At 40.7% G+C, this 14,009-nt stretch overlaps 1 long non-coding RNA gene across 2 annotated transcripts in view; it reads right to left on the minus strand.

Moving 5' to 3' along the window:
• LOC131921427 (uncharacterized) overlaps positions 1–12,714 on the minus strand; it is a 95,447-nt gene extending 82,733 nt beyond the window's left edge. The window contains exons 1-2 of one of the 2 annotated variants that reach the window (XR_009382006.1): positions 12,457–12,714; positions 11,277–11,392 (exon numbers count right to left, since the gene is read on the minus strand). This is a non-coding gene — a long non-coding RNA (uncharacterized LOC131921427). The remainder of the gene's footprint in view (positions 1–11,276; positions 11,393–12,456) is intronic. The other variant, XR_009382005.1, reaches the window with a different exon arrangement.
• Between the last annotated feature and the right edge of the window lie 1,295 nt (positions 12,715–14,009).

Genomic DNA, 14,009 nt, shown 5'->3' on the forward strand with positions numbered 1-14,009 from the left:
TATGTTTCTGTGCTTGTCCATGTGGGAATGTGTGCATATAAAGAAGCATGCACGCATACACGTGTACCCTTCCACACTTAGCTCTATGACCTATGTCCAGCCACGCCTTCTGTGATAATTTACTTCTTCATTGTCTGCAAAGTCTTGGTCCACAACCTGTGGTGTTATTGGGAAGTGGTAGGACGTTAAGAGATGGGAATCTAGGAGAAAGAAGTCAGCCAGTAAGGACAGACCAGCCCTTCTTGTTTCTCTCTCTGGTTCCAGGCCACCATGCAGAGGGAAGCTTCCTCCAGTTTATGACCTTGTTGTAATGTAAGTGCTCTGCCACAGTCCCAATAGCAACAAGGCTAAGTGACCAGGAGCAGACACATCTGACGCCATAAGCCAAATACCTTTATTCTTCAAGGTGATTTGTCTCTGGTGTTTATGACAATGATATATAGTTAGCACACCCTGAGTCTTTCTGCCCATTGCTTCAACGATGCTGATATGCTCAATATTTCTTAAACGTATCACACAGACACCCACCCACCTTTGTTCCCTTTACAACCTCCATCATGCCTTTCAAGTCTGAGAGAGGTACTGTCTAACCTATTCTCAAATTTGAATTCCCCTCTCCTGCCCTGATTTTATGGCATTTTCATACACTGTCTGATTTGCCTCATCATTTACTTGTTTACATGTTCATTTCCTTCTTCTCAACTATTTGAAAGGAGTACAGTGTTTTGGCGGTGGCCCTCGCTGCTTTGTGGACAGTGTCTGAATTTTTAGCACACAGAATCTGCTCAGTGGGTAGTAGTATAATTTGGATCTGGAGGGAGGTGACGGGGTCACTAGGGCTCTGATCTCGTCAGTGGGTTAATACATTGATAGATTCTGGAAAACAGCGGACATGCAAAAGTTGGGTCCTAGTGGAAGGAAGGAAGTCAGTGAAATATGCCCTTGAAAGATTCAATTTGTCCGTGTTCCCTCCTTCCCTCATTTCACCTCAGGACAAAAGCAATGCAGCCAACCAGCCATGTACTGAGTGAATCCTGCAAAAGTATAAGCCAAAATAGACCTATCTTTTAAGTTGTTTTTATCAGCTCTTTTTTCACATTAATGGAACACTGACCAATATAAGTAGTACTTAGTTGTTTTTGTTTCCAACATAATATTTGTTTTTGATTATTTGGGAATTTCACATAATGCACCCCGATCATACTCATTTCTCAGTCCTCCCAGGCCCACCCCCCACCCTTGTTACCCACCCTCACCAACTCCCAAAAAACAAGTCCAATTTGTGCTGTCCATATACTTGCTGGAGCATGGTCACACTCCCAGTGGCTAGCCCCTTGAAGAAACGGAGTCCTCCCTGCCACCCCCGCCAGAAGCTAAGAATTGTGGAGAATCACAGCCTTTCATCACATCCTATCACCTGCCAAGGCATGCAGTCTGAACTTCCAGTCACTAAACAAATACTTATTTATCACATATTAAATCCAAAAGAGGGCAGCAAAGCTTCACCTACCAATACACTGGGTCAGCAATCAGAGGGTCTGCCTGATGGAACATTAAGCCGAAAATGCTGAGCAGCCTAAGCTCAAAGAAATGGGGCCAGAGAGCTTGCGAGAAAAAGTGGAGAGGAAGGCCCGGGAGGAAAAAAAGACAAGATTTCTTTAGGAGAATGAGACACATGGATGGGTATACAAAATGAACAAGGGGATTGTCGGGAAACCTGGTAACTTACAGGAGAATTTGGCTAGTTACCTCAGCAAAGCTGACGGTGATAGATAGCCCCTTCAGAAAATTGTAGCCACAGTCTGGGAACCAAAGCATCTACTCTGTGAGGACAAGTGGAGAATTTTGCAGGTCCTAATAAGTGTTACGTCTTCAAAGAAAACTGTGTATCTCTCAGTTGTTGAAATGATCCACATTTTATAAGTTGTTAAGCAAAGCAAAGGCAGAAAGTGCTTAGGTCTGGTTATTGCAGAAGAACAAACAGACAGATATTGGCCCTTTTGAGACACTAAAATGGGCTGAAATATTCGCCAGGTGTCTCTATTTGATCAGACTGTCCATTATTCCCAAAGAAATCATTATTAGCTAAATTTAAAAAAATGTATTATTTTTCAAAAATGTAATAATAAAATACAATTTCTATGCCACAGTCCTTTCTACCCTCTGTTCTTGCTATCTTCAAGTCACTTCTCTAGATCCTTCTGCTTCAGGTTCTAAATACTCAGGGCAGCATAGTTTACTATGGCTGCCCTGTCATAGATGGCCTTTGGGTATTGAAAATTTGGCTAGTACATGCAAAAAATGACCTGAATTTTAATTTTTAAATTTGTTTTATTAGGGATCCCCATTCCCCTTGAAGCTCAGGGAATCCAGAAGAAGAGGGGGAGGAAATATTGCAGGAGTCAGAGGAGATGGAGGACACCACAAGAACACGGCCCACTGAATCAACTAAGCAGGGCTCACAAAGGCTCAGAAACTGAAATGGTAAGTATGGGACCAGCAGGGATTTGTACTAGGTCCTCTGTGTGTGTGTGTGTGTGTGTGTGTGTGTGTGTGTGTGTGTATGTGTTGTGGTTATTAGCTTGGTATTTTTGTGGGACTCCTAACTGTGGGAGCAGGTATATCTGAATTTTTTGCCTGCTCTTGGGACTCTTTTTCTCCTGTTGGGTTGCCCTGTCCAGCCTAAAGTGTAAGGGCTTTTGCCTTGTCTTAACTGTATTTGTTTTGTTGTTCTTGGTTGTTGTCTCTTTGAGGACTGCTCTTTTTTTGAAGGCAGATGAAGGATGAATTCAGAGACAAAAAGAGGGGGACCTAGGAGGCGTGGAGGGAGGGGAAACTGTGGTCGGGACATACTGTATGAGAGAAGGATCTATTTTCAATTAAAAAAGAAAGAAAGAATACAGAAAAAGCAGAGAGAGAGAGAGAGAGAGAGAGAGAGAGAGAGAGAGAGAACAAGCAAACAAAAAAAACCTGGCTTTATCCTGATCTGAGCACCAGGAACCCAAGCATCACACACTATGGTGCCCACCTTAACACTAGTGTGGCTCTTTGATAATGACCAATCAGCCATTGGATTAATCTTAGGGTCAATCACAGTCTCCTGCAAGAAGTTCACGAGTTAATTGAGAAACATTGTCTTGTCTATAGAAGGGTGAGCTGTATATATAGTGTATATATAGTATGAACTGTAACCAACACTCAGAAGCTGAGTAGAGAGCATGGACTGTTCACTAAGAGGAACTGAGTGGGTCTTCACATCATCTTCTGAAGCCAAACACATTGCCATCCTTAGTTTCACTTGCTTTCCACATTAGGTCTACTCTATCCAAACACAGCTTATCAAAAGTTATGGCTATGTACAATTTCTGGAAATTTTCACAAAAAGCTTGATGGATGCAGCATGGTCTTGGTTACTGTTGGAACTTTCACTTGTGTTTTGAGATGAGACAGTTTAGCTTAGAGAATAAATGCCCATCCTTCTAAGAGTCTGTCCATCTACTATCTAGAGTACCAGAAGTTCAAATCTCAGGAATCTCTGACTAGGCTAGTGCTGGATGTACTAAATGGAAGAGATAAAATAGGTGTCAGAATTGCTGTAGCTCAGGAAAGATGAGTGTAAGTCAGAAGTGACAGAATTGATATGAGACTAGATCCTGATCATGTGAATCAAGAGAAGAGGTAGAGAAGGCTGGATTCAGTCAGTTCCTTCAATGACAGGAGAACAAAGCAAGTGAAGTTTTGTCTTTCAACGAGTATAACAGAGCATTGAGGAGAGTCAAGGAGTTTAAAATTCTCCATGGTTCTCAAGTGAACTACCTAGATACCTCCATCTCAAGTCTCAAGGGTACACCTGTATCAGGTCACTAACCTGGGTGAAAGATACCTGCCAACTTTAAGGGTTCAACTGCCAAAGTTCTACTACTTTTACAACATGGTCCTGAGTCTTGCTTACAGTTTACATTCTCTGGCTGCAGGAGGCAAGCTATTCTCTAAATGTCATCAAAGTAGCTCCCTGATCTTTACTGTTTGTTTTCATGAATATTCAGCCTTTTGAATTTGTGAAAGGATATTCTGATCCACAAAGTTCATACTTCAGAACCCCGTGAGTGATTTTCAAAATTAATCACAAAAGGTCTGATAATGTCTAAAGTTTACAGTCTTGTATTGGGTTGCGTTCATAACTATCATTGGCTACATAGGCTGTTGTCAGAGGGTTGGGCATGTCTGGATGGTTAATCAATAGAGAAGAGCTTGTCACCATTATTAATGTTATTAATAACACTCAGCAAGAGACACCCAATATCATAGCCTCTGTTTATCCACATGTTTAACATCCCCCAGGCATAGTACCAGGCAATGCATCCCTTTTGACCAATATCTCATATGGCAAACTAAAGTCTTAGCAACAATTTAATTGCAGGATGCCAAGAACTATAAAATTTTTCTTATCATCAAGGTGATCTCATCACTGTCATCTTGATCCATAGTAACACAGTATAAATGACCTAACTGAGACACCCACCCTTATAAACAACAGTGTAAAACCAGTTTCTAGTCTCATAAAATGTAAGCAAAGACTCAGGCCTTATTCCATTTCCTTGGAAGCAAAGCCTGGGATGTTTTCTGGTGAGTCCCCTAGCAGAAGAATAGTGCTGAGATAATACCCTCTGAATAACTTTATAATCAGAATTATTAACTAGGTTTTTTAATGGCTTTGGGGTGTCAGCTTTGTACTTCAGAAGTCACCAAAGGAAGTCTGATAAAGAAGACAATATAATTTTTAAATACGGTTAACATCACCAACAAAGTGAGCCCTTAAGGATGTGGCCCCTGCTAATGACGCACTTTAATTTGATCCCAGAGTAAGTTCTGGAGCTCAATTGCACCATGGAATTGATCTCACCTTGAGATAAGAGGCTAGGACCACATGACAGTTAGTCATTGGTCAAAGTCTACCCTGCCTGATGGAGTGAGGGATGGCGTGATCCAGACTCCAGGAAGATGGAGCCTATTTCATTGCAGGTCTTACTTTAGAGGAGAGGGCACTGGTGATTTTGTCAGTTTACAAGTAACAGTATACCTGTCAATAAAGAGATCAGACAGGCATCAACAGAACTCATGGTAAGGCATTAAGAGTATGTAACTCAATGACATTGAAATATTTTTCCCCTCTGCACACATACTTCTTTGGGAAGCTAATAAGATTCCTTCCATAGAAAAGTAGACATGCACACAGCTTTTTGCACATAAAGAAGTTTAATAGGGTAATTAAGACAAATATATATAAATATATATAGCAGCGAGTCTTTCTCTGTCCTGCCAGTCAGCACCCAGATCACAACATGGAGACTTATTATTAATTATGAAAGCTTGGCCGATAGCGTAGGTGAGTTACTAACTAGCTCTTATAACTTAAATTAACCCATATCTTTTCATCTACATCCTTTCTCATGGCTCGGTTACCTTTACTCTGTACTTTCCATGCTGCTTCCTCTCCATCTCCCTAGAGACTCCCTCTTTCTTCTTCTCAGCACTCTCTATCTAGAAGTCCCTGTTATACCTCCTGCCTAGTTAGCTTTTTATTAAACCTATCACAGTGACAGAGCCTTACCCAGTGTAATCAAATACCTCACAACAATGTATTAAATAATTTGTGACTTTTCCAAATGTATATTTTATACATTTAGTTATATAACTATAACTATATATAGTTAGTTAGTTAGTTAGTTAGTTAGTTAGAGCAGAGTGAGCTGGACAAACAACTTGTAGTAGTTACCTAATATCTGTTGCTGTGGTGAAACAGTATGACTGAGAGCAACTTGGAGAAAGGAGGGTTTATTTGGGCTTACTGTTCCAGAAGGGGTGTCCATGGTGGCAAAGAACACACAGCATCGGGCAACTGGAGCAGGAAGCTGACTGATCACATCCGTCACACAGGAAGCAAAGGGATCAAAGGACATGAGGGCAGGCCTATTATAAGTCCTCAGAGCCTGCTCCCCACATCACATTCTTGCTCCAGCACGGCTCAGTAACTTCCTCCATACAGCATCACCCACTGGGGACCAAGTGTTCAAATATGTGAATCTATGGTGTGTGTGGGGGGGTGGGGGGGGCATTTCTCATTCAAACAACCAAGCAATTCATGTTTTGAACAGAAAAATATTCGCTGAAAATAGTTTATGGTATATAAAAATGCTTAAAAGTATTAGAGCAAGAAGGAATACGAAAGTTCTCAGTTACCTATGTTCACAGGTGGGCTGAGGTCATAATCACCTGACTCGATGTTTGCATTGAAATGTGCTATTTATAATCTTAAAACAATCATTAAAGTGTAGGTAGATCATACTATTGGGGTTAAGGGAAAGGACATGTATAAAAACCTAAGAAAAAACACAGAAGTACTTATTTTACCAAAGCACATACATTGCAGCATTTTTCCCTTCTTATGAATTAGAAGTCTCTAAAGTATGATTTGCAGTTGACAAGTTTAGAGTATTTTTTTTAAGGATGTCTGACTATTTTTAATTTCTTGCCTTCTCATTAGTGGTATTCTGTATACCATTATATTATAATGTAGTCAATGAGATCAAAGAAGGAGGTTTTGGTTTTTATGAACTTTTCAAGTAGATCTTATTCTTTTGAGGACATTTTATAATGAGAGGATACTAACTAATCTTTTCAGTTTATTTATTATTATTTGTGTGTGCACACATACAATCATAGGCACATGTAGAGGTCAGAGGCCAACTTTGTGGCATCAGCTCTCTTCTTCCATCTACATGGGTCCTGGGGATAGAACTCAGGTCATTGGGCTCATAGGGCAAACACCTTTACCTGTTGAGTCATCTTGTCAGCCCTTGACTAGTGCTTGAAATGACTTTTAGTTGCCAACTTTATATGTTGGGAGTCACCAGGGGAAGACTAAGAAAGAAGACAATATGTTTTTAAATATGATAGGTTACTATCATTGATAAATTGAGCCCTTTGAGATTTTAATATTTTTAATACTTGACCTCAGAGTAAACAATGTTTTATTTATTTATTCTTTTAAATTGTCATATGCATATTTAGAATATTCTGGTCACAATTATGCCTCCTCCTGCTTTTATCCCTTTCCTGCTTCTACTACCACCCCCTACTTCCACTTCCCATTAAGTCCCATCTCAATTTCACATCTTTTTGTTTTACTATGTAACCCACTGGGTTTAACCAGGACCACTTGAGTGGGCCTGGGTATAACACTATCCACCGAAGTATGAGTAACTCATCACCAGTGGCTACATCATGGCCGATAATGACTTCCTCTCCTCCAGCAGCCCTGGACTGCTATTAGTTCATGGGTAGATCCCATGAGCCCCTCTCTCATCTAGGACTGAATGTTTATCAGTGGAGCCTCGTGCAGGCTCTACGCAGCATCTGCAGCTATTGCAAGTTCTTTGGTGCCACAGACACCCCATGCCCACAAAACAGCAGGTCAGGGATTGTCTCCTATCATTTGGTTCTTAGATTCTTTATTCTCCCTCTGCTACAATGTTCCCAGAGCTTAGGAGGAGGTAGTACGGGAGTCTCATTTAATGCTAAGCACTTAGCAGTCACTTGTTCTCAACACCAAGACAAGGCAGGAATCTTTGTACTAACTTCTTCACTGTAAAAAGAAGCATCTCTGATCAAGGCTGAGAACATCACTACTCTATAGGTAAGCACATAGATATTTAGGAGGCAGTTTGACAACATGTCCATTTAGCAAAACAAAAGTAGTAGGTTGACCCCAAGTATTTAAGCTCTCCCCAGCAATGGCCTTTCACCAGGTCTACAGTAATGGACACAAAATCCCTCCTATGGAACAGACTTCAGATTCAATAAAAAGAAGGAAGAAAATCCATTAGTTACCTCTGTAACAGTTGTTCCATTATGGTACCAGTATGTACCTCTTGCCTGGTCTAAAGCTGAGGGCTACTGTAGCTGATTTTTCCAACCCAGCTGCCTTCACCACAACTTCCTGCCCTGTAAAGGCTAGACAGCAAGGAGGAAGCTTCTTGCTCAGTTCTAGCACGGCTTCTCTGCATTCTGCAACTGAGTAATGTAGCATCTTCAGCGACAGGATCTTACCATTCAGCTCTGATGAGTAATCAATGGTAATGGCCATAATCTCTATAGTTTTGGCTGCCACTTCCTGGCCAACACCTAAGGAGGTACCCTGAACCTAGCACTGGGATTTTGTATAATAGCCTGTGGCTTCTGAGATCAACATTATGCACATCAACTACATTTAAAGTCTTTTTTACAGTGATGTCTTTTAATTAGCTTATGAACTATTGGGTTTCCCCATGACTTCTTCAGGAGTCTCTAGTTTTCGTTCATCTTCACCCTGCACCTCTTCAGCTCTCCCACCTCCTCCTCCCATCCATGTTTAAGCCTTGCCACACCCGTATTGCCTTCCTCTTTTTTCATAGTACATGTGTTCTACCATACCCACCCTCCTTAAAGCCTCTTGAACTCAGAATCCTCCAGTCTCAGCCTCTCAGTGGTTGAAGTACAAGCACACACCACCACACCTCACCTAAACATGTGTATTTTCTTACCACCTAATCATACTATCATGCCATTATGATGATTCTTCATGTTTAAAAAAAAACAATAATTATTACTTTAATGCTGAGCTAAACAGTACGGAGTTAAAACATGAGATATTGTTTGTTCAAAGAACACACAGTAATACTCAGTAAATATCCTCACTATATGTTAGTATACCTTCCAGCAAGAAAAAAGTATTTTTCTAATACTTTTAAATCATTAGATTTATATTTTCACAATTCATTTTCTCTACTACAATGAGGCAGTAACTTTTCAGCTTGATCATGGCCGTTTTCTCTCATCTCCAATTCCTATCACATGTGCTTCCTTTTGGTGAAGTTTTCTATTTGATTTCTTTTATCTCCCTTTCTCTTTGGTCCCCTTGGGCTCTGCTTCAATTGCAATGATAATACAGAAATGAAAAGTTCCTCACATAGATGCACACAGGAACACACAGAGGATTTGTAAGAGGATTCCCCTTCGGATTATTCTTTGCCCTAAACTATGATAATACCTGTAAAATGTTAATTTGGAACAAGAAGATCACTATCAGTAAGGTTTTTAAAACACTGTATTCCAGGAGCTGGAGAAATGGCTCAAAAGTTAAGAGCATGTTCTGCCTTTGCAGAGGACCTGGGTTGGGTTCCCAGCACTCACATGACACCTAATAACCATCTGTAACTCCCATTCCAGGGGGTCCTACCCCATCTTCGGGTCTCTGTGGCCACTGCATGCATGTGGTTCACAGACATTCATGCAAGTGAACCAGCCATAAACATAAAATAAAAATAAATAGATCTTTAAAATTAAAACTCTGAATTCCAATTCTGAAACCACTTACTAATAAAAGCCCGAGCACCATGGAATTATTTAGAACTCCTTTATATATTAGTTACTCTTGTCACTGCCGTGATAAGTATCTATCAAAAACAAGGGAGGGAGGATCGATTTTGTTTCCTGGTGCTCTGCCTCCACGCACTTGAGCAGAACATTGCGGTGGTGGTAGGGGGTGTGCCACAGAAGTGGGTGTCCACATCACATGGGCCAAGAGAAAGAAGACAAGACTGGGTAGAATGATACTGGCATTCTCCAGTGAACTACTTCCTTGGATGAACCGCACTATTACTGGCTAGGGACTAAACAGTCAGCCCATGACGCTATAGAAAAAGATTTATATTCGAAACATAAAAAAGCATTCAAATGAAAGGTTAAATTGATAATTAAACAACTAAGCTCATATTGCTAGAATTCTGTTTATTTTAAAATTTATTTACTTTTATCTATTTGTGAGTATGTCTGTGTGTGAGAGAGAGAGAAAGAGAGAGAATATACATGTGTATGTACAAGTGTGTGTGCCTGTAAACAGGTAGAGGCCAGAAGAGGGCATAGGATCCCTCAGAGCTGGAATTGCAGGTCTTGGTGGGGATCCCATTTTAATGTGCAGTACTTGGATTTGAATTATGGCCTTCATGTTTGCAAAGCAAGTGCTCTCCACCACACTTGTCTCTCCAACCCACAATTTTGCTTATTTTTTAACAATAAGCTGTTTGCTAAATTTGAGTCTATTTTGATTTCTGAAAATTCGTTTCTAATTCTGAGATTTAATAAATCAGCAGTTAAAGAGGTCGATGACAAACTGGAGACTCATAACCAACCACTCACGATTATTACATTCTTTCCAGTGAACAGCAAGAATCCATTTGAAAACAGGTGTGCAAGCACAAGTCCCCGCCATACAGCTTGTTAGTAGATGGAATGAATACTAACACAACAACAAGACTCAGAACAAAGCCCCCATGACTTTGAAAGAACAGTAGGCAGGGACAAACGTGACTAACTGTGCTGTGAACTCAGTGCCACCACATTCTTTGTCTTTTCAAGTCTTGACAGGAAAGAAAGACTCACGCAATGCAAATGAAACACTATGCTAGTTACGATTCTCTTTTGATGATCTTATAATATCAGAAAATTAACTATCTCCAATATTGCCTCTATGCAGGATGTGATGCATATCCTAGGTCTGGTTACTCTAGGTAGCACAATCTCCTGGAATTTCCAGGTTCATGAAGGATACTGTGCAATGTTTTCTGATAATCTGTATACTTTGAATACCACTGCCAACACCAATGAAGAATCTTTCTCACATCTATGTTCTACTAGCCAAACATCATGGTTTCAGTCAATGGTAAGGCTAGTCATTCTGGTTGGTTTTTCCAGCCCCAAAAAAAAAGCATCTCTATGATTTAAATCATTAATCAATTGTCCTAGAATAGAGATTAGAACTAATTGCTGTGGTTTGAATGAACCCTCTAAATTTTGGGTGTTAGAAATGTAATCCTTGATGTCAATAAGCACTGATGTAATCCTATACGTCAATGCATTTGAGAAATGGGATCTATGAAGACTGGTTATGTGGTAATAGCTTTGTCCTCATGAATGAATTAACACTCTCACGGATTGCTAACTTACTGCACAGGTGGCTCTGTTATAAAAGTGAAATCTCTTTGGCATGCCTATGTTGTCTTGCCATAATTTGCCCTTTGTTATACCATGGCCCATTAGAAAGACCCTCATGATATGTTGAGGAGATGCCAGCAGCATGCCCTTGAACTTTCCAGTCCCCAGAACTACATGCTAAATAAAATTCTAACCTTTATGAACATTTTACTCTGCAATATGTACTTCTAAACCGTAAGACTTACTAAGACACCGACACACATATCTGGCACACCGTTTTTCCTCCTTGCTAATTACTTGGTTACTGGATGGTCCTTCTCTTCTCACTTACTCTTCAAATACTCGATTCTCTGCAATAAAACTGTCAAAACAGAAGAATGTTTATTCATAGCATGTCAGCTAATTCCGTCCTTCTAGCTTTCATATGTTCACATCTGTTCCCATCTCTACCCCTACCTGGTCTTTACTTCAGGAAAGAGCCTCTCTGGAAAACAAACTTTCTGTCCATTCATGTACTCCCCCCCTGAAACACTGAGAAAATGGCCCAAATTTTTTAGAAATAATAAAAAAGAGTTTCAAATATCCCAGGATAAAAAGAGTCATCATCTCCCACTCTCCTGGAAGGATAGGCACTGGCTCCTGGAGAGGGGTTTTCATTGGTGAGAAAAGTGAGATGTGAAAACGTAAAGAACTAGATAAATATTACATTGTTCTGCAGTGGATAGAGAGGGCAAGAGATGTAGGAAGAGTGGGCTAGAAGTACAGCAGCCAGAGGTAAGTGACAGAAGGAAGAGCACGGACAGGACTCAACTCATGACGGGATAATCAACTGTGATTTGTCATTTCTCTGATATGTGTTATTATTATTATTATTATTATTATTACTAGTGTGTGTATGTGTGTGTGTGTGTGTGTGTGTGTGTGTGCATGTGCCCGTGCATGTGTGCATAGAAGCTAAAAGAGGATTTCATATCCCCTGAAGCCGGGAAACTGTGAGTCAGTTGCCTGATGAGGATGCTGGGAACTAAAACCAGGTCCTCTGGGAAGAGTAGTAAGTGCTCTTTGCGGCCGAGCCATTTCTTCATCCTTATCCCCTAGGTTTTTAGAGCAAACTACTATGTGTGGCATTAAGGAATCCATAAAACCCACAGAATGCAGAACACTTGGCATGCTTCATTTCTTGTGAAAATAGAGAAACACTGAGTGAAGAGAAGGGAGTTGACATTTGGGTTTTACAAAGGTTCATACAGATCCAGCTTTGAGTTGGGAGAGACGGAGATTTGAGATATTAAACGGGAAATGGAGGAGAGGGAGCTGCATGCTTTGTATGAGAAACACCACAGTTCTTTATAGAGCAAACACATAATCCTCAACAGGAACTGACTAGCTTGTCTAAGGAGTGTTAAAAGCATATGGTTGGCTTACAGTCTTCTCCCATTAGTCGTTTTTGCAGAAAAATTTAAAACATGTGGTGCCTTGAAACTGTGTTATTTCTTCATTTTTTTTCCAATTATATTTTTAGCTACCCGGTTTCATCTTCCAGGTGTGTCACACTACCACAAGCACATAGCTGAAATAAGAAACACACGTACACTAAGAAAAATAACAGGGTATCTGGAGGTGCAAAAAGTTAAATATTTAGATAACCTAAAGACAGGGGCTCACCCTGTAGCCCAGATTGGCCTGGAACTCACTATGTAGCCTTGGCTGGCCTCGAACTTGCAGAACCTGCCTGCCTCAGATTCCTCAGTATTGGAATCACAGGGGTGAGTTACCACATCTGGCTCCAAATACTCTTGGTTAGGATTAATCTTCACCTATCTATTGGTAACCAAATAGGATAAACTCTTGAAAGCATCTTGTCAAACTCCAGGAAACAGAAAACACAGGAATAGCAGCGAATGCTCCCAAATGGACAGAACCAGGGTTCTTAAAATATTAAGTTTGTTCCCAAAACAAAACCAATACAATGGTGACCAGCTACACAAATGGCCAGTCACATGTTTGAATTCCAGCCTTCCTTAGTTTCTTGTCCTATAGCTGAGATGAAACACTCTGATGAAATAAACCTAAAGAAGAGAAGGTTTATTCTGGCTCAGGGTGCAAGGTGCCTGATGCAGCTGGCCACAGTGCATCCTCTATCAAGAAGCAGAGAGCAAATGAACGAATGTGCTGTGGTTCGCTTCCACATCTCCATTTACACAATTCAGGATCCCAGCCAGGGAGCAGTGCCACCCACACTAGGTGGGTGTTCCCACCGCAATGACTGCAATCAAGACACCCCCACAGGTATATCAAGAGGCATCTCCCAGGTAATTCTAGATTCTATCAGGTTGACAATTAACGCTAATGACTGCACAAACTCACAATTCCACCGGCCTGTTTGGCTTTTTTCCCCCTTGACTACCCCACGGGACCTCAGATTTCATATCTGCCATCTAATACTTGATCTTCCTTTCTAAAATCTGGTTCTCTTCCAGTGTCCTTAGTTGAATTTTAATGCTACTCCCAACTAGTCAGTTATGCAAACCAGAAGCAACATGGCCGTCATAGACATCAGCTTTCCCTACCTGCCCATTTGTTCCCTCAGGTCTTTCAAATATGAAAGTAACTCCTTTCCTGTCATTACTCCAGCATTTTTGCTCCAGACTACTGGAGTAGCCACCTACCCAGTATGCCAGAGTTTATCTTTAACTCACTCTTAGTAGCTTTCCACACTTTTGTCAGAGTGAGATTTTGAAAACACAAACCCTACTGCGTCCACTAAGTTGCTTAACACTTCAATGAAATCTTACTACTGTAGAGCCAAAGGACAAAATATTTAGCACACCTATTGAAGCTCTTTATACATTGCCCGTCTCATTTTATAGTACTCTCACTCTGGCTGTGTGTGTGTGTCACCCTTGTTTATTAAACTTACCACTTATGACCCAGCACTAGGATCTTGGCATAGACTCTGTCATCCATTGACGTCACCT

This window comes from Peromyscus eremicus, chromosome 11 (genome assembly GCF_949786415.1).
Source record: "Peromyscus eremicus chromosome 11, PerEre_H2_v1, whole genome shotgun sequence".
NCBI classification, from domain to species: Eukaryota; Metazoa; Chordata; class Mammalia; order Rodentia; family Cricetidae; genus Peromyscus; species Peromyscus eremicus.